This window comes from Lontra canadensis, unplaced genomic scaffold (genome assembly GCF_010015895.1).
Source record: "Lontra canadensis isolate GAN:19392208 unplaced genomic scaffold, GSC_riverotter_1.0 scaffold33, whole genome shotgun sequence".
NCBI lineage: Eukaryota > Metazoa > Chordata > Mammalia > Carnivora > Mustelidae > Lontra > Lontra canadensis.
Window position 1 is genome coordinate 15,042,146 of NW_022631027.1, and position 15,709 is coordinate 15,057,854.

Genomic DNA, 15,709 nt, shown 5'->3' on the forward strand with positions numbered 1-15,709 from the left:
ACACTAAATTAATAAAAGAAACTAATTAAGAAATTAAAACCAAAATTACCACATCCTATTGAGCACAATGAGTAAAAATCTAGTGACAGATAATGTGAGACATAATGAAAAATATCAGGTAATGACTGTGCCTTCAATAATAATGATTGTGCCTTATATATTCTAAGTGAATGCTGATAAACAAGTATCTCTACTGATGTTAAAAAGCCTTGGGGCGCCTGGGTGGCTCAGTGGGTTAAGCCTCTGCCTTAGGCTCAGGTCATGATCTCAGGGTCCTGGGATCGAGCCCCGTATTGGGCTCTCTACTCAGCAGGGAGCCTGCTTCCCTTCCTCTCTCTCTCTGCCTGCCTCTCTGCCTACTTGTGATCTCTGTCAAATAAATAAATAAAATCTTTAAAAAAAAAAAAGCCTAGAGATTCCTAGAAATAATAGTTTTTGTACTATTTGTTAGGGGAAGAAAATAACTAGATAACACATAGAGTGCAAGATCTTATTATAAATGTTAAATATGAATTAATTTATCACACAATTATTGTATACGCACACTATGCCAGGGAGTGTTCTTGGAAGACAGATCAGGACAAGGGAGGGAGGAGGGGAAGCAAAGTCTATGCCCAATAGTACTTCCATTCCAATGTAGGTAGCACACAGCAGGAGACACACACTTGATATCAGAATGTAGAGGAGCAGGAATACCAGGAAGGGGAAAAAGAAGGTCGCTATTGCTGTTTTTATTTAGAATACTCAGGAAGACGTTAAGATCAAATTTAAGCAGAGGCCTTAAGGAAGTATGGTAATGAATACTATAGATATGTAGAGGAACTATATTCTAAATAGAAACTGTACAAAATGCAGATGCCCTGATACAGGAGCTTGCTCAATGTGTGTGGGGGAAAAAAAATCAAGAAAATCATTGTGGCTAAATTAGAATGAGTCAGAGAGAAGTAGAGGATGAAGGCAGAGAGAAAAGTGGCAGGATACTGGCTGCTATGTATGTGTGTGAGAAATCTGGGACAAAGTATATTATGTAGAGCCATGTAAGTCATTGTGAAGTCTTTTGCTTTTATTCTGAATGAGGTGGCAGGATATTGGTGGATTTTAATCAAAGGCATGACCATAGGGAGATCATTCTGGAGACTTGCTAACGGGGAGATCTTGCAAAGTGAAATCATTAATAACCTTGACAAGTATTATTTAGAATGGTGAGGGGGGAACAACACCTTATTGATATATATTTGGGTAAGAAAAAGACAAGAGGAACAGGAAACAACAAGGATAGATAACTCAGAGTTCAATTTACTGAAGATCAAAAAATAGGTAAGCAGCTCAAGAGAATACGGCTTAAAGAGAGGGTTTTGTTTTTTTTTTTTTTTTGGTATATTGCTCTAATTTAAAAGGTAGAGATTTATTACAGCAAGTTTAAATGCTGACATAAATATAGAAAAGAGTGGAAAATCACTAGGTTGGTGTTGAGTAGGCAAGCAGAGATGGATTTTTGGGATAAATTGTGACTACGGCTTTAGAAAGGAACATTGAAGGCTCTTTTATAGGAACCAGAGGACATTCAGATGCAGATTGTTTAGTAAATGTGGGAACACGTGGTAGTTTTCTAATGATCATTTCCATGTCCCAAGTGAAACAGGAAACAATTAAAGATGGGAAAGTCATTGAAGGAGAGAAAAGCAAGTATGAAATGCTTGCCTTGGAATGAAGAAGATGGAATGGATTAGACACATGCAGTAGAATTGCTAGGCAATACCATGTCTCCTTTAGAGGTGGTCATGAATTTAAAGTGAGACCAGTTAAGATGGTTGTGTGTTTCCCTCCTGCCAAGTTCAACTGTTATGGATATAGGTGACAAAGAGAACAGAGAGGGTCTGGCTTCTGAGGTGCTGATGTCTGACTCTAGAGAAAAGGGAGGATAAAGGAGTTAAGAATATATGTATTTGAATAGTTCTAATGAAAAGCCAAGAAATTGAGAATATATGCATTGGGATAGTTCTAATGAAAATCCATAGAATCAAAGCTTGAAAATCAGGCAGGAGAGAGTAGAATAGGGTGGAGATTGTTCTGCTAGAGCTAAAGATGTTTGCAGTTGTACTCTGAGGGAGGGAGTTTGAAAATTGAAGGTGATTGCTAGGAAAGGAATGCTTGATGTTGGGATCATGTGGAGTTTGCAGTTAGGTAAATATGAGATTTAAGCTATCACTCCAAGAATGGAGAGCTGAGGTAGTTGGGCATAGTGAGAGACTCATAGGTATTGGAAAGATTATCTGTACTGTTAGTACAAATAAAAATTAAAAATAAGATGTTTAATTTTCCCTACTGAGAATAAGGGAAGAAACTTCCCTCTCCCGTTTCTTAGAGCATTTACTTTAGAAACCTGGTAATTGTAATTTTTTTCTGTGTCTCTTTGGCAGGTATATAAATCTTCTTAGAAAATACATAAGTCTCTTGCCGGTTTTATGACCAGGAATGTCTTTCCTAAGGACACAGGAATCATCTTTTTGAAATGTAAACATTTGTGGGAGGTTAGGAGCCTAGCTTCAATGGGTGTCTTTCTTTCTCTCAAGTTGTAAAAGTATCTCCTGTCATAAAGATATGAGAAGTTTGTTTTTCCTCCGGATAAAGTCAATTAGCTAATACAGATGGTCACCACAATTGCCAGGTGAATTTAGAATAAGATATGTGTGACAAATAGTGCTGTCAAGTCTTCTTACTTGAGGACTAGTTAGTGTTTATCTTGAAAATGTGTTGTGTTTTGAGTTATATAAAAGGGAGAGCTTTCTTTTTGTTCTTGCAATCTCTTCAGAGATTGCCTGTGATGCACATTACATTCTTGCTGAACACTTATTCAGTAATAAAACTGTTTTATTCTACTACCTTTGTAAAGAAGTTTCCTGGGTAGGGAGAAGATATTGTTTTTAATCATATTTTCCCAACAGCATGAATATTTAGGCCATGGAGAATCATGGCAGTGAACCATAATCCCAGATCTTCTGGGAATGAGGCATGACCTAGGTAGGAATCTGTAGGTGAGGGCAACAGAAGGATTAGGGGCAATTACAAGTGGGAGACCTGGGCTTCAAAAGCGTATTGACAGAGGTACACTTGAGGTAAAGTACGATAGCAAGATGGGTATTTCTATGGTTATTATATCAAAGAGAGTTAAGATTCACTGCCTGTAACTTTGACCTCATGGCTTGGTGTGGCTAAAAATGCAGAGATGCACATTAAGAAATAATGAGTCAGGAATGTTTCCTTACATGAAGAATGAAATAACAATAAAACAACAATTCAAGAAATATCAGAAGCCAGTGTATGAGCGGTTGCCACATGAGTTGCGGAGAAAATTCGTGCTGTAAGTTCAGAGAAATGAGAGGTCACAAATTGAATGAGTTGGAAAGATTTTTAAAAATTAATGTGTATGGAAAATTCTCTGTATCAAATCAAAGGATCATGTCTAAACTAGCTTTCAAGTAGCACCTAGGATGGGACATATACCCCATGGGGGCTCAATAAGTGCTAATTATCATTATATCAAAAGGTGAGAGGCACTTCATCTAATCCAGCCCTCAGGCATCAGATTTAAGCCATTCTGTGTAGATGAGAGGCTGTCTAAATTTGAAACGCTTCCTTGAGTAACCCATTTATAATCATTTCTGTTTCAAACCTTTTCTTGTTTTTAAACCTAATCCCTTTCTCTGTGCAATTACTTTTATTATATCTGTAGTCAGTCAAATCACAAAGATTAGATAATACTATTTCCTACTTATGATTCTCTGCTGAATTATTTCTTTTTTCTTCTATAATAGTGTCAGAATTAGATTAGATACAGTACTCAAATAAGTCCTGATAATCATTCATTCATTCATCCATTCAGTAAGTATTTTTGAGTCAAATATTATATTATTTATTGCTACAGACAAATTATCTCAAACTTAGAAACTGGAAGTTCTAAGTTCATTTACTTGGATGGTTCTGACTCAGGATCTTTAAGAGGTGTCAGTGAAGATACTGGCTGGTACTGCAGTCATTTCAAGGCTTAAGTAGGAGAATTTCTGCTTCCAGCCTCACTCAGTTATCTGTTGACAGGCTCAAAATAGCCTTCTTCTAAACTGACTCATGAGGGTGTCTCTATTGGACTACTTCATAGCATAAAGCTATTTCCTTTCAAAAGCAAGTAATTCAGAAGAAAGTGAGAGTAAACATCTGAGACAAAAGCCACGGTCTTTTTTATAACCTAATTTTAGAAGTGACAGCCCATCACTTCTTCCATACTCCATTTTTAGAAAAGTAAAACCCAGGTGCCCCTGGATAAATCACAGATTTGTTTTGATTAGATAAATTATAGAACAATACTTGTGGTATTGTGGCCTCCTGATGATGTCTACCTTCTTGAGTGTGGATTGGTAGGTGGAAGGTAACTGACTAACCCAGGTGGCTTAGTCAGTTAGCAGTTAAGTGTTTATGTGTCAGACTCTTGATTTTGGCTCAAGACATGATCTCAGGGTCATGAAATCAATCTCCACATGGGTCTCCATGTTGAGTGGGGAGTCTGCTGAAGATTCTTTCTCTTCTTCTCCTTCTACCACCCACCCCCATCCCACATGAGTACACTCTTCTCTTTCGCTCAGGAAAAAAAAAAAGTATAATCCTGGCAATGTGGTGCAGTGAAAGGATAACTGGCTTTGAGTCAGACAGACCCAAGTTGGAATTCCATATTGTCCTTACTTCCTTATATCAAGGCACTTAATCTCTTAAACAGCTTTCCATCTATAAAATGACAAGACTTTTAGCTACCTTAGTTGTCATTATACAGATTAAATCGCATACCTTAGAAGCTCTATAAATGTGTTTGTTTTTGAAGTAAAGTGCTTACTGTAGTAGGTTTTCAATAAATGTTAAAATGCAAAAAGATAAATTTATAGTGCTCCAAATGATAAAATTCATCTTGGGAAATTGTCCAATAAATATAGGCAACTACAGACAACATGAGAAATGATGAATTTCTAGAGGACAGATTGGGAAGAGGTGGTAGTGAGAAATCACACTGAAAGATCTAGCTAAAGATAAGATTTGGGTAAGTGAAAAGTATATATTTACCAGTTGAACATTTCCCCAGAGGAGACCTAAGAAAATGTTGAGTAGTGTAATTACTTAGAGTTTTAGTTATTTTTAAAGCTTTAAGAGATAGTAATAAACAATAAATAAAGGTTCTCTTTTCCTTATCAGATATAGTCACAAATCAGGCATGGATTCACAGCAAAAGTTGAGACTTGGTATTCAACCAGGCCTCCTCGGTGTTGTAGATCTCACTCAGGAATCTGAAATGGTTCTAGGTGAGACTGGAATTCTACCTGTGGGAAGTCTAGTGGAGTAGAAAGAAAGCTGTAAACATTTTCTAATATACAATTAACATATAACTGGCTAGTTAATGGGCAAATGAATCTGAAGTAGGCTTGCATAGGCATTAAAAAAATAAAAATACTTAGTCATTTATAAATTGGATCCAGTTTGGAGAAAAGTATGTGATGAGGGAAAGATCATTTGTTTTATTTCAGGTACCTCCTTTTATATCTCTGGGAGTAGGATATTGGTGTTTTTATTTTACTTATACAAGTAAACTAGAAAAATAAACAAAAGAACTATACTATTAATTTTTTTCTCTTTGTGTTAAAACACGTAACAAATAGAATAGAATGAGTTATATGGAAAGTTTATTGAAGAAAAAAATTAATCATGCCACTAATTATGTTATTATTTTTATTGACATTATTTTTCTTATAAAACATTATTCAGAAAACTTTTCTTAAAAATATAAAAACAATAGCCTTTATAACATGCTAGGAAGAGAATTGAGTATTTTTAATTCATGTGCTTGTTTTTAATCATCTCTATTCAACTATGTTCCAAGCCATTCTATTCATTTTTTTTTCCAAAGAGAAATGAACCCAAACTCAATCATAACTTTGTAATCAAATTATTCTTTTCTAAAACCCAACTGTTTTGAATGACTGCACCAGTGGAATCAGATAAATTTGTAAGATAAAAATCTTTGAAACCCTGAGTTGTTATAAAACAGAATGGTTTTTCAGGACATGTAAGTTACAAATAAAATGAAAAAAGCAACAGAACAATTGGAAGAGTTTGTCTTGTCATGGACTATGTATACACAAACCAGGTCAAAACTTGATCTAACATACGATATTGTGATTAAGATACTTATTTAACCCTTCTAAGCTTTAGTTGTTGAAATTGGGCATAAATAATAGTATATAATTCATAGGATTGCTATAAATATCAAATGAGATACTTATGGTTATCTTAAATTACTGGTCTGTCATGTGGTTGATGGTCAAAAATATGAGCCATTATCTTTATTATCATTATGATGACAATTTGAACTTGAAGCAAAAGTATACTTTTATTACAAATAATGATAAAATAACTTGCATTGTTCAGCAAATTTTATGGCGATGGGACTGTATCTAATGATTAAGACATTAAGAATTGATGAATTCATTACATAAAAATGTATAGTGAAAAATAGAAAGTGAATGTCACTAATTCCACAGTTCATAAAGGAAAAAATATTATTGATAAATTAGACCTCATCAAAATTAAAAACATTTGCTTTCCATAGGGTCCTATTGGGAGGAAAAAAACATACTAGACACTGAGAAAATATTTTCCAACCCCTTATCTGACAAAAGATTCACATATAGACTATATAAAGAACACTCAAATCTCAAGAGCTAAAAAATAAACAATCCAATTAGAAAATGGTCAAAGGATATGAAGAGGCATTTCACCAAAGAGGTATGAATGGGAAATAAGCAGATGGAAAGATGTTAAACATCATTAGCCATTAGAGAACTGTAAATTAAAACCATGAAAATATATGACTTTATGCCCATCAGAATGGCTAAGAATAGAAATAAAATGGCAATAATATCAAACGCTGGCAAGGATGAACTAAAACTGAATCTCTCCTGCATTGCTTATTAGAATGTAAAATGACATGGCTGCTCTGGGAAATAGTTTATCAGTTTCTTTAGGTAAAAAAAAAAAAAAAAAAAAAAAGTGAAACATACCCTTGCCTGACAAACCATCAGTTGAACTCCTTGATATTTATCTGGAATATCAAAAACTTACGCCCCCCTGGGGTGCCTGGGTGGCTCAGTGGGTTAAGCTGCTGCCTTCGGCTCAGGTCATGATCTCAGGGTCCTGGGATGGAGCCCCGCATTGGGCTCTCTGCTCAGCGGGAAGCCTGCTTCCTCCTCTCTCTCTGCCTGCCCCTCTGCCTGCTTGTGATCTCTCTCTGTCAAATAAATAAATAAAATCTTTAAAAAAATAAATAAATAGGGGCGCCTGGGTGGCTCGGTGGGTTGGGCCTCTGCCTTCGGCTCGGTTCGTGGTCCCGGGATCCTGGGATCGAGCCCCGCGTCGGGCTCTCTGCTCCGCGGGGGGCCTGCCTCCACCTCTCTCTCTGCCTGCCTCTCTGGATCTCTGTCTGTCAAATAAATAAATAAAATCTTAAAAAAAATAAAAATAAAAATAAAATAAATAAATAGATAAATAAATAAAATCTATTAAAAAAAAAAAACTTACGTCCCCACAAAAAATCTGTACACAACTGTTTACAGCAGCTTTATTTGTAATAGCTAGAAACTAGAAACAATGAAAATGGCTCTCAATATTGGTTAAACAAAGAGTGGAATACTATACATCAACAAAAAGGAATGGATCATTGGTATACACTACAAGCTGGATGGATCTCAAAGCTTTGATGCTGAGTGAAAAAAGCCAGTCTCAAAAAGGTTACAAACTGTGTGATTCCATGAGATGAAATTCTCAAAATGGCAACATTGTAGAGATGGAAAACATGTTACTGGTTCCCAGAGGAAAGGGTAGTGAGGGTGGATATGTGACAGATAAAGAGGTAAGACAGTGAGATTTTTGTGCTGATGCAATGCTTTTATATCTTGACTGCAGTAGTGGTTACATAAATCTACACATACAATAAATGTCACAGAATTATATTACACACATTGCACTGATGTCAATTTCCTGGGTTTTGATATTGTACTGCAAATATGTAAGATATAGAAGAACCTGAGTGAAAGATACACAGAACCTCCTTATGCTATCTTTGCAACTTCCTGTGAATCCATAATTATTTGAAAATTATATTTTTAAGTGGGTGAAAAATATAAGCATCTCTAATTCTTCAACTCCTCAAAAATGTCATTAGAGAACCTTATCAAAATCTTCCTGAAGGAAGTCCTTCTAAAGGAGAAGATAATCATGAAAGTGGCTTTTCAACTTCCCATTTTTCACAGCTAAAAAATTAGAAGCTATACAAATGGGGTATGGATGTTGTATAGTGCCTTGTGACATTGTAGCATGTTAGATCAAACTCTGTATTATCGGTCATTTTGAAATCCAATTTTAGGAGGTATTTAAAATGCACTGTGTGGAGTAATACTGCAGGCAAACTGCAAGGCACTTATCTGAATAATTTTACCTATATTTTGTGTGTAACTGAAAAATCCAAGTTGCGACATAAACGTTCCGCTATCAGTGAGCCAATATGTCATGCTTGTGAAATTTTATCCAGGTTTGCCTTACTCCAAAGCATCTATTACTTCCAACACAGACCATCCTCAATTTACAATGGAGTTACAGCCAGATAAACCCATCATAAGATTAAAATATCATAAGTCAAAAGTACATTTAATATGCCCAACCTACAGAACATCCTAACTTACCCTACTTCTCCTTAAACATGCCCAGAACACTTATGTTAGCCTACAGTTGGGCACAGTCATCTCACACTAAGCTTGTTTTATAATGAAGTGGTGACTATCTCACGAAATTTATGGAATACTGTATTGACAATGGGAAACAATAGTTGTACGGGTACAAAATGATACAGAATGCTTGTGTTGCTCCTGTTGATCACGTAATGGTTGCTTACCCTCTTGATTGTGTGGCAGATCGGTCAATACAGTTGTAGCAGCCGATGCCCAGCATCATGAGAGAGTATCCTACTACATACCCAGAGCCGGAGAAAAGATCCAAACTGGAAATGCAAATGCAGTTTCTACTGAATGCACACCACTTTCAACCATGATGAACTTAAAAAATTGGAAGTCAAGCAATCATTAAGTCAAGAATCTTCTGTATAAAAGATATATAAATGTATAAACCAGATGTATAAACCATAGACTATTTTCTGTTTTACACTCCACAGGTATGTTGTTTATGGTTGCCTAAATATGATGCTTTCAGCCATTTCTAGAAAAAAAAAATTAGGCATCAAACTCAAAGTCAGATTTTCCAACAAATTTTCCCTTAACCAACTCCTTTCTTATTGCTTGTGTTTGAAAAGTAGTCTGTCTGACTCTCAGTAGTTTTTTTTATTTTTAGGAGTTTAAGACAATGTAGGAAAGGGCTACAAGGCTGATTTCTCACTCTCATTTTTAAGATGCTTCTGGTCCTCACAGTAGAATGCTTAGCCCTCGTTAACAGTGGAATCAAACCTTGCTCTCGCCAACTCCCTGCAGAGAGACTGCTATTCCGCTGCAGCCCTGGAGCAGCTGTTATTTCTCATTCAGGTGAACTTCGAGCAAGTAACTAACCTTGCCCAAGAGGGCCGAGATCTTCTTTGGAAGATCATAACAATTTCTTAACAACTTTTTTTTTTTTTCTGTCCTCAGTAAAGTTTTCAAAGTGTGTACTATGCCAGTTATCTAAACATCCCAGGTTGATGTCTCCACTGGTAATTGAAAAAAATTACTATCATTCATTGAGACTAATGAATTCCACCATGTACCATAGTTTGCACCTAGTTACTTTCTTGGTGGCAGCCCAAAGTACAATGGCGTTACATCCAGTCTGGGGTTACTGATCTCTGACTTAGACTAAATTCCATGTTTTGGTGTTTTCTTTCTCTTCATAGGCCCAGCCATACTCGTTCTATCATTTTCCCCACTATTCTCTACAGAGCCCCCATTCCATGGGCAACCCCCCACCCTCCACCCATAAATCCTCAAAAACATTCTCCAGCAACCTTTTGTCTTTAATTGGAATCTGAATTTTCTCTAATATTAGTTTGTCCCTGCAGTCTTTTTGAGTGCTCAATCTACCACTCTCTACATAGTTCAAGAATAATGAATTGAGGTTGAATTTTCCATAAATATCCACTCTTGTTTTCATCCCATATAAATGTCTTCTATCTTTAAAAGTGCATGGTTTGGGGCGCCTCGGTGGCTCAATTGGTTAATTTACTGCCTTCAGCTCAGGCCATGATCCTAGGGTCTGGGATTGAGGCCCCCCCCCATTTCCCCCACCTGGGGGTCAGGCTCCTTGCTCAGCGGGGAGCCTACTTCTCCCTCTCCTTCTGCCTGCTACTCCACCTGCTCGTGCTCTCTTTCTGTCAAATAAATAAATACAATCTTTAAAATAAATAAATAAAAGCACGTGGTTTCTTGCCAGTGTAGCTTGTGTCACTCTTCATGATCTTCACCTACAAGTCTTCCAATTTAGCCTCTATAAAACTTAATGATAAGAATCTCTTCTGACCTCCTCTTACATACTTTTCCATATAGATGAACAACCCACATATAAACCATATACAATTATTTGTCTGTTTTCATATTGTAGCTTTTTATTTTTTTATTTTTTAAAAGATTTTATTTATTGAGGCACCTGGGTGGCTCAATAAGCCTCTGCCTTAGGCTCAGGTCATGATCCCAGGGTCCTGGGATTGAGCCCCGCATCAGGCTCTCTGCTCAGCAGGGAGCCTGCTTCCCCCTCTCTCTCTGCCTGCCTCTCTGCCTACTTGTGATCTCTCTCTGTCAAATAAATGAATAAAATCTTTTAAAAAATAAAGATTTTATTCATTTATTTGACAGAAAGACACAGTGAGAGAGAGAACACAAGCAGAGGGAGAGGGAGCAGCAGGCTCCCCACTGAGCAGGCAGCCCAATGGGGGGTTCTATCCCAGGACTCCGGGATCATGACTTGAGCTGAAGGCACACGCTTAACGACTGAGTCACCCAGGCAGCCCCATATTGTAGCTTTTTATCTCTAGCCTTCTTGTACCATGAATTTCCATCACTATGCCCTTGTTAAAACCATCAGTTTATCTGTGACCATACATTCCCATACATTCTATCTTTTAAATTTACTCTCTTTTCCAAATTATCTTCTGTCTTTATCAGTATTTTCAGTCTCTTGTGTACTGCCCCCCACCTTTTATCAATTGCATTAGATGCTTCTTGGATTCAGTAACATTCCTCACCAGCTTAATTTTCATCATCTATCCTTTATTCCATTCACCACCTAATACCATCACCTATCTTGCCCTTTGTTTTTTCCTTAAATCAATCCAATAAATATACTGTGGGTGATCAGTCCATATGTTTATATGTTCAGTTCCTGTACAGGGCTCATTTGTTCAATGTTAGGTGGAAATCATCCAAATTAGCAATTTACTCCCTTCACAAATATAGTGTCCAGGCTAAATAAGATCTTATTATTAATTAGAAATCTTTGTATGTGTCATTGGCCAGCTTCTTCTCTTATTCCTAAATTGACTCCAGCAGAGCTTTTGATGACATTTTCTGGCTCCCTGATCTACCATTTTCCTCATTTGTCTAATCTGTGATCAGACGTTCTCACCTCACTCTTAACCAGTTTCGGTGGGAGATTTGATTCCTCCCTACCACATTAAAGATAAATACTTTTTCACATATTCTGGTTTGCGTTTGCTCTCATCTCCTCTGAGACGTCAATTCATTATTTTGTTTTCTCCTCTTGGGAGATTTTCAATTCTCTTTCTTTTCTTTTGGAATGATTTTACAGAATCATTCACCATGCCTATCATGTGGTCGTTCCATGCTAGTTGTTTCTTTTACATATTCTTTTAACTCATTTTCCTTTGTGCTTGTTTCTAATCCCACTAGAGTTCAAAAAGCAGTCTCTGCTTTAATATTCTCCAAATTCTCCCTCTTTGTCTTTCAACTTAAGCCATCAAACATTTTGTTGTTGTTTTTCTTCTGATCTTTGTCAAAACCACCATTGCAAAATTCATTCGTGGACACTATTTTATCTTATTCCACTCTAGCATTAGTATAATTTAGTTCTTGACTTAATCTTCTTTCGGTTTCTTTGACACGTTCTACCGGGCCACTCTTTCTCCAACTTCTCTCCAGATTCCCCATCTGCTAATTCCTTAAACTTTTGTATTCTATAAGGCTCTCCTCTTCAGCCTTTTTTACTTTTCCACTTAGTATCCTTTCAGATGACCTCGTTCCTTTTATATGGTTTGAATTACCTTGTGTATACTAATGAAACAATTATCAATTTTTTCCACTTGAGAATTACCCTGCAATACATTTAATATATTTATCAAAAATTGTATCTTGGGGCATCTGGGTGGCTCAGAGGATTAAGCTTCTGTCTTTGCTCAGGTCATGATCTCAGGATCCTGGGATGAAGCCCCGCATCAGGCTTTCTGCTCAGCAGGGACCCTGCTTCCCCCACCCCCCTCTGCCTGCCTCTCTGCCTACTTGTGATTTCTGTCTGTCAAATAAATAAATAAAATCTTTAAAAAAATTATATCTCCTTGGAGTATACCACAGTGGATAAGAACCAAACTGCCTGAGTATAATTTCAGACTGCCGTTTTCTTGCTGTGTGTGGTTAGACAGGTTACTTAACTTACCTGTGTTTAAATTTTCTCATTGTTAAAATTTGGTGTAAAACAAGACCTCATTACTACTGTTGTTTGGAGGATTATATATATAAGCACATGAAGAACACTTAGAACAGTACCTTGCATAGTAAGCCTTCCATAAATGTTACCTCTTACTAAAGGTTTTAGGGAGAAACGGAACATTTGGATTTAGATGTCTATTTACTATAGGTGTTTTATGCAGGGGGGGATTTATCTATGGGAGTCAGTGCTTATAAACCTTTAGGAGTGGCAGTGAATGTTCTCTAGAGGCCTCTAAATAAACCCCAGAGCGGTAAAGTACTGACACAGCAAGGAAGCAACCACTGTGAGGCTGCCACTGAAGTCAAATAAGAATCCAGGACCTAAGGAAGCCACCTCTGCAGCTACTTCTTGATACCCAAAGACGTGGAGAATGGACACTCATAGCTGCTGTGCCAGGATTATAAAGAGGGATCAGATGCTGCTGCAACCACAACTGTTTCTAGGCACAAAGTCCAGATGGAAAGTGGACTCTGGATAATGACTGTAGACAAATCTCACATTTTCATGACTATCTGCAGAAATAGACAAAGAGGTCAAGAAAGTGACTTTAATTTATTTTCTGCCTTTCACTTTTCACATTAGTACATCTAATTGGTAAAACTGAATGTCTACCTCAAACTCTAACCTCAAGGAATGTTTTAGGAGTGTACCATTCAGCCTTCCAACCTCTCCCCTAGAAAGAACATGGAATAAAATTGAATGAGTAAATCTACAATAATTCCTGAGGGCGTCTCTACTTGGATGCCCCACGTGTACCTCAACATCAGTTTTTCCATACTCATCCTCCAAACCAAACTCATCGTCTCCTGCACTCCACAAATCTGCTTTTTTGTTGTTGTTTATTGAATCATATACTTTTATGAAGAATATTGTTACTGGTTTTTTCTAAAACTATAATTTTTAGACTTCCATTGACTCATCGCCCTTCATGCTACTCTTCAATTCCCACTGGTAAGATAATTCAGTTGAAATAACTTCTTTGACCTCAACAGTCTTGTCTGGGTTCTAAATCTAGTGCCACAGGCTTGGACTGGACCCTCTATCATTTTACTTAGACTGTTAAATAAGCTGTGTATTTCTCTTTATCATTTAGCTTGGCTCTCTCCTAATCTGTTTTCCAGACATTGTGCTGATTGCTGTTTTTAAACACAGCACAATTAGTGTTGTCACTCTCTTTTAAAGATGTTTTCAAGGATCCTTATTGCCTTTAGAAAAATAGGCCAAATTCTTACCATAGCATTTTCCCTCCAGCCTCTTTTCTCACTACTCCTCACTCATGCTCCATGGAGTAGGTATACTGAAGCATTTAAAGTGCCAAATCGGGGCCTTCTTAAACAGATCTCTGTAGGACCGAAATATTCTGACCTCCCTTTCTCAGGTTTCTGCACTTGATATCCCCACCTCTAGCAAGTCTCCTTTGCTGACAGATCACCTATTCCTAGTCAAAATGAGATACCACCTCTACTGTTACTCAGCATCCCTCTGTTTTACCACTTATGTTGTATGGAATCATTTCGCTCTACTTATATCCCCATTAACCTGCAGGCTCTTTGGTATCTGCCTTTTACCTCTGTATCTCTGGTGCCTAACACAGAGCTTAGAACATGGTGAGTTGTGTTTATAAATGCCTGTGTAATGAATGTGATTAAATAAACTTCATATATTATCATGAAACTTTATCCTTTGCCTTTAATATTTCCTGACCATCACATGTAACCACAACACCAGAAAATTAATCTGTGCAAAAGACAATTCTTCTATTCACTGTGCAAGAATCTGATAGTTGTTTTCCTCCTGGATGAAAGCAAAGATTCTAAGTGAATATTTCTCTCTTCTCCTGATTGACCTTAGCATTTTATAATTGCAAAAACCTTAATTTCCCAGTGAAGTTTAACAACAGTATTTATATTCACATATGTTCAGAATGAAAGAGAGATTTGGACCATAGGGAAGATACTGGAATAAACTCCAGATTATAGAGGTGACTGTTTCTTTATAAATTCATTAATTTCCCCTATTCAGGACATCTCTATCAGTGACTGAGAAGATCTGCTTTAATAGCATTGTTAAATATAATCTATGCACTGATCAGATAAGGCTGAACTACACACATGTAAATATAGCTTCATTTATCAAATCAGTCAGAGTTTTAGCATTTTTGTTATTTTTTTTTCCATGAAGGATGATCTGACAATGGCTGCTGATAATGACTCAGAACTACAAGTTTACTGACTTCCCTTCACATTCCCCCCGCCCCAGAGGAAAACTTTCTGACACCTTTCTTTCTTTACTCTTATCTCCAAACCCCATTATAGTACCTGTCAAGAATTATTCAACACAAAGTCTGATCCTCAATGTCTGTGTAAGACATAAGTCTCAGAGTGATATATCCTTAGTTCTCGATTTCCTACCCCATTCTCCTAATTTCTGCATCTTTCAGAGTTTATTCATGAAACCATTAAATAGTCCCAAATACATATAGCACATGAATCTCAGAAAAAAATGTTTAGAAAAAGATGCCAGATACAAAATAGTACATCATGCATGAGTCATTCCATTGACATGAGGCACAGAATAGACAAGGCTTATCTATGCTCTCGATAGCAGGATCATTGTTGCTTTGGAACATAATGATAGGAAAGGAACACAGGGACGATGTGTGGAGCGAAGAACTATTCTGTTTTGTGGCCAAAGTGCTCGTTACGTGGGTATTTTCAGTCTGTAACAATTTACTGTAACTCAAAAAACAGCAACAGCTTTATTAGAAAATAGTTATTATTACTTCCATTCACAGATGGGGTGTCGAAGCTTCTGAGAGGCTGATGTTAGGGTCAAGGTTACACATTCCTTACACAGCAAAGAGGATCAGATCCAGGCTGCCTGCCTCCAGGGCCCAGGTTCATAACTATTATGAGGAATC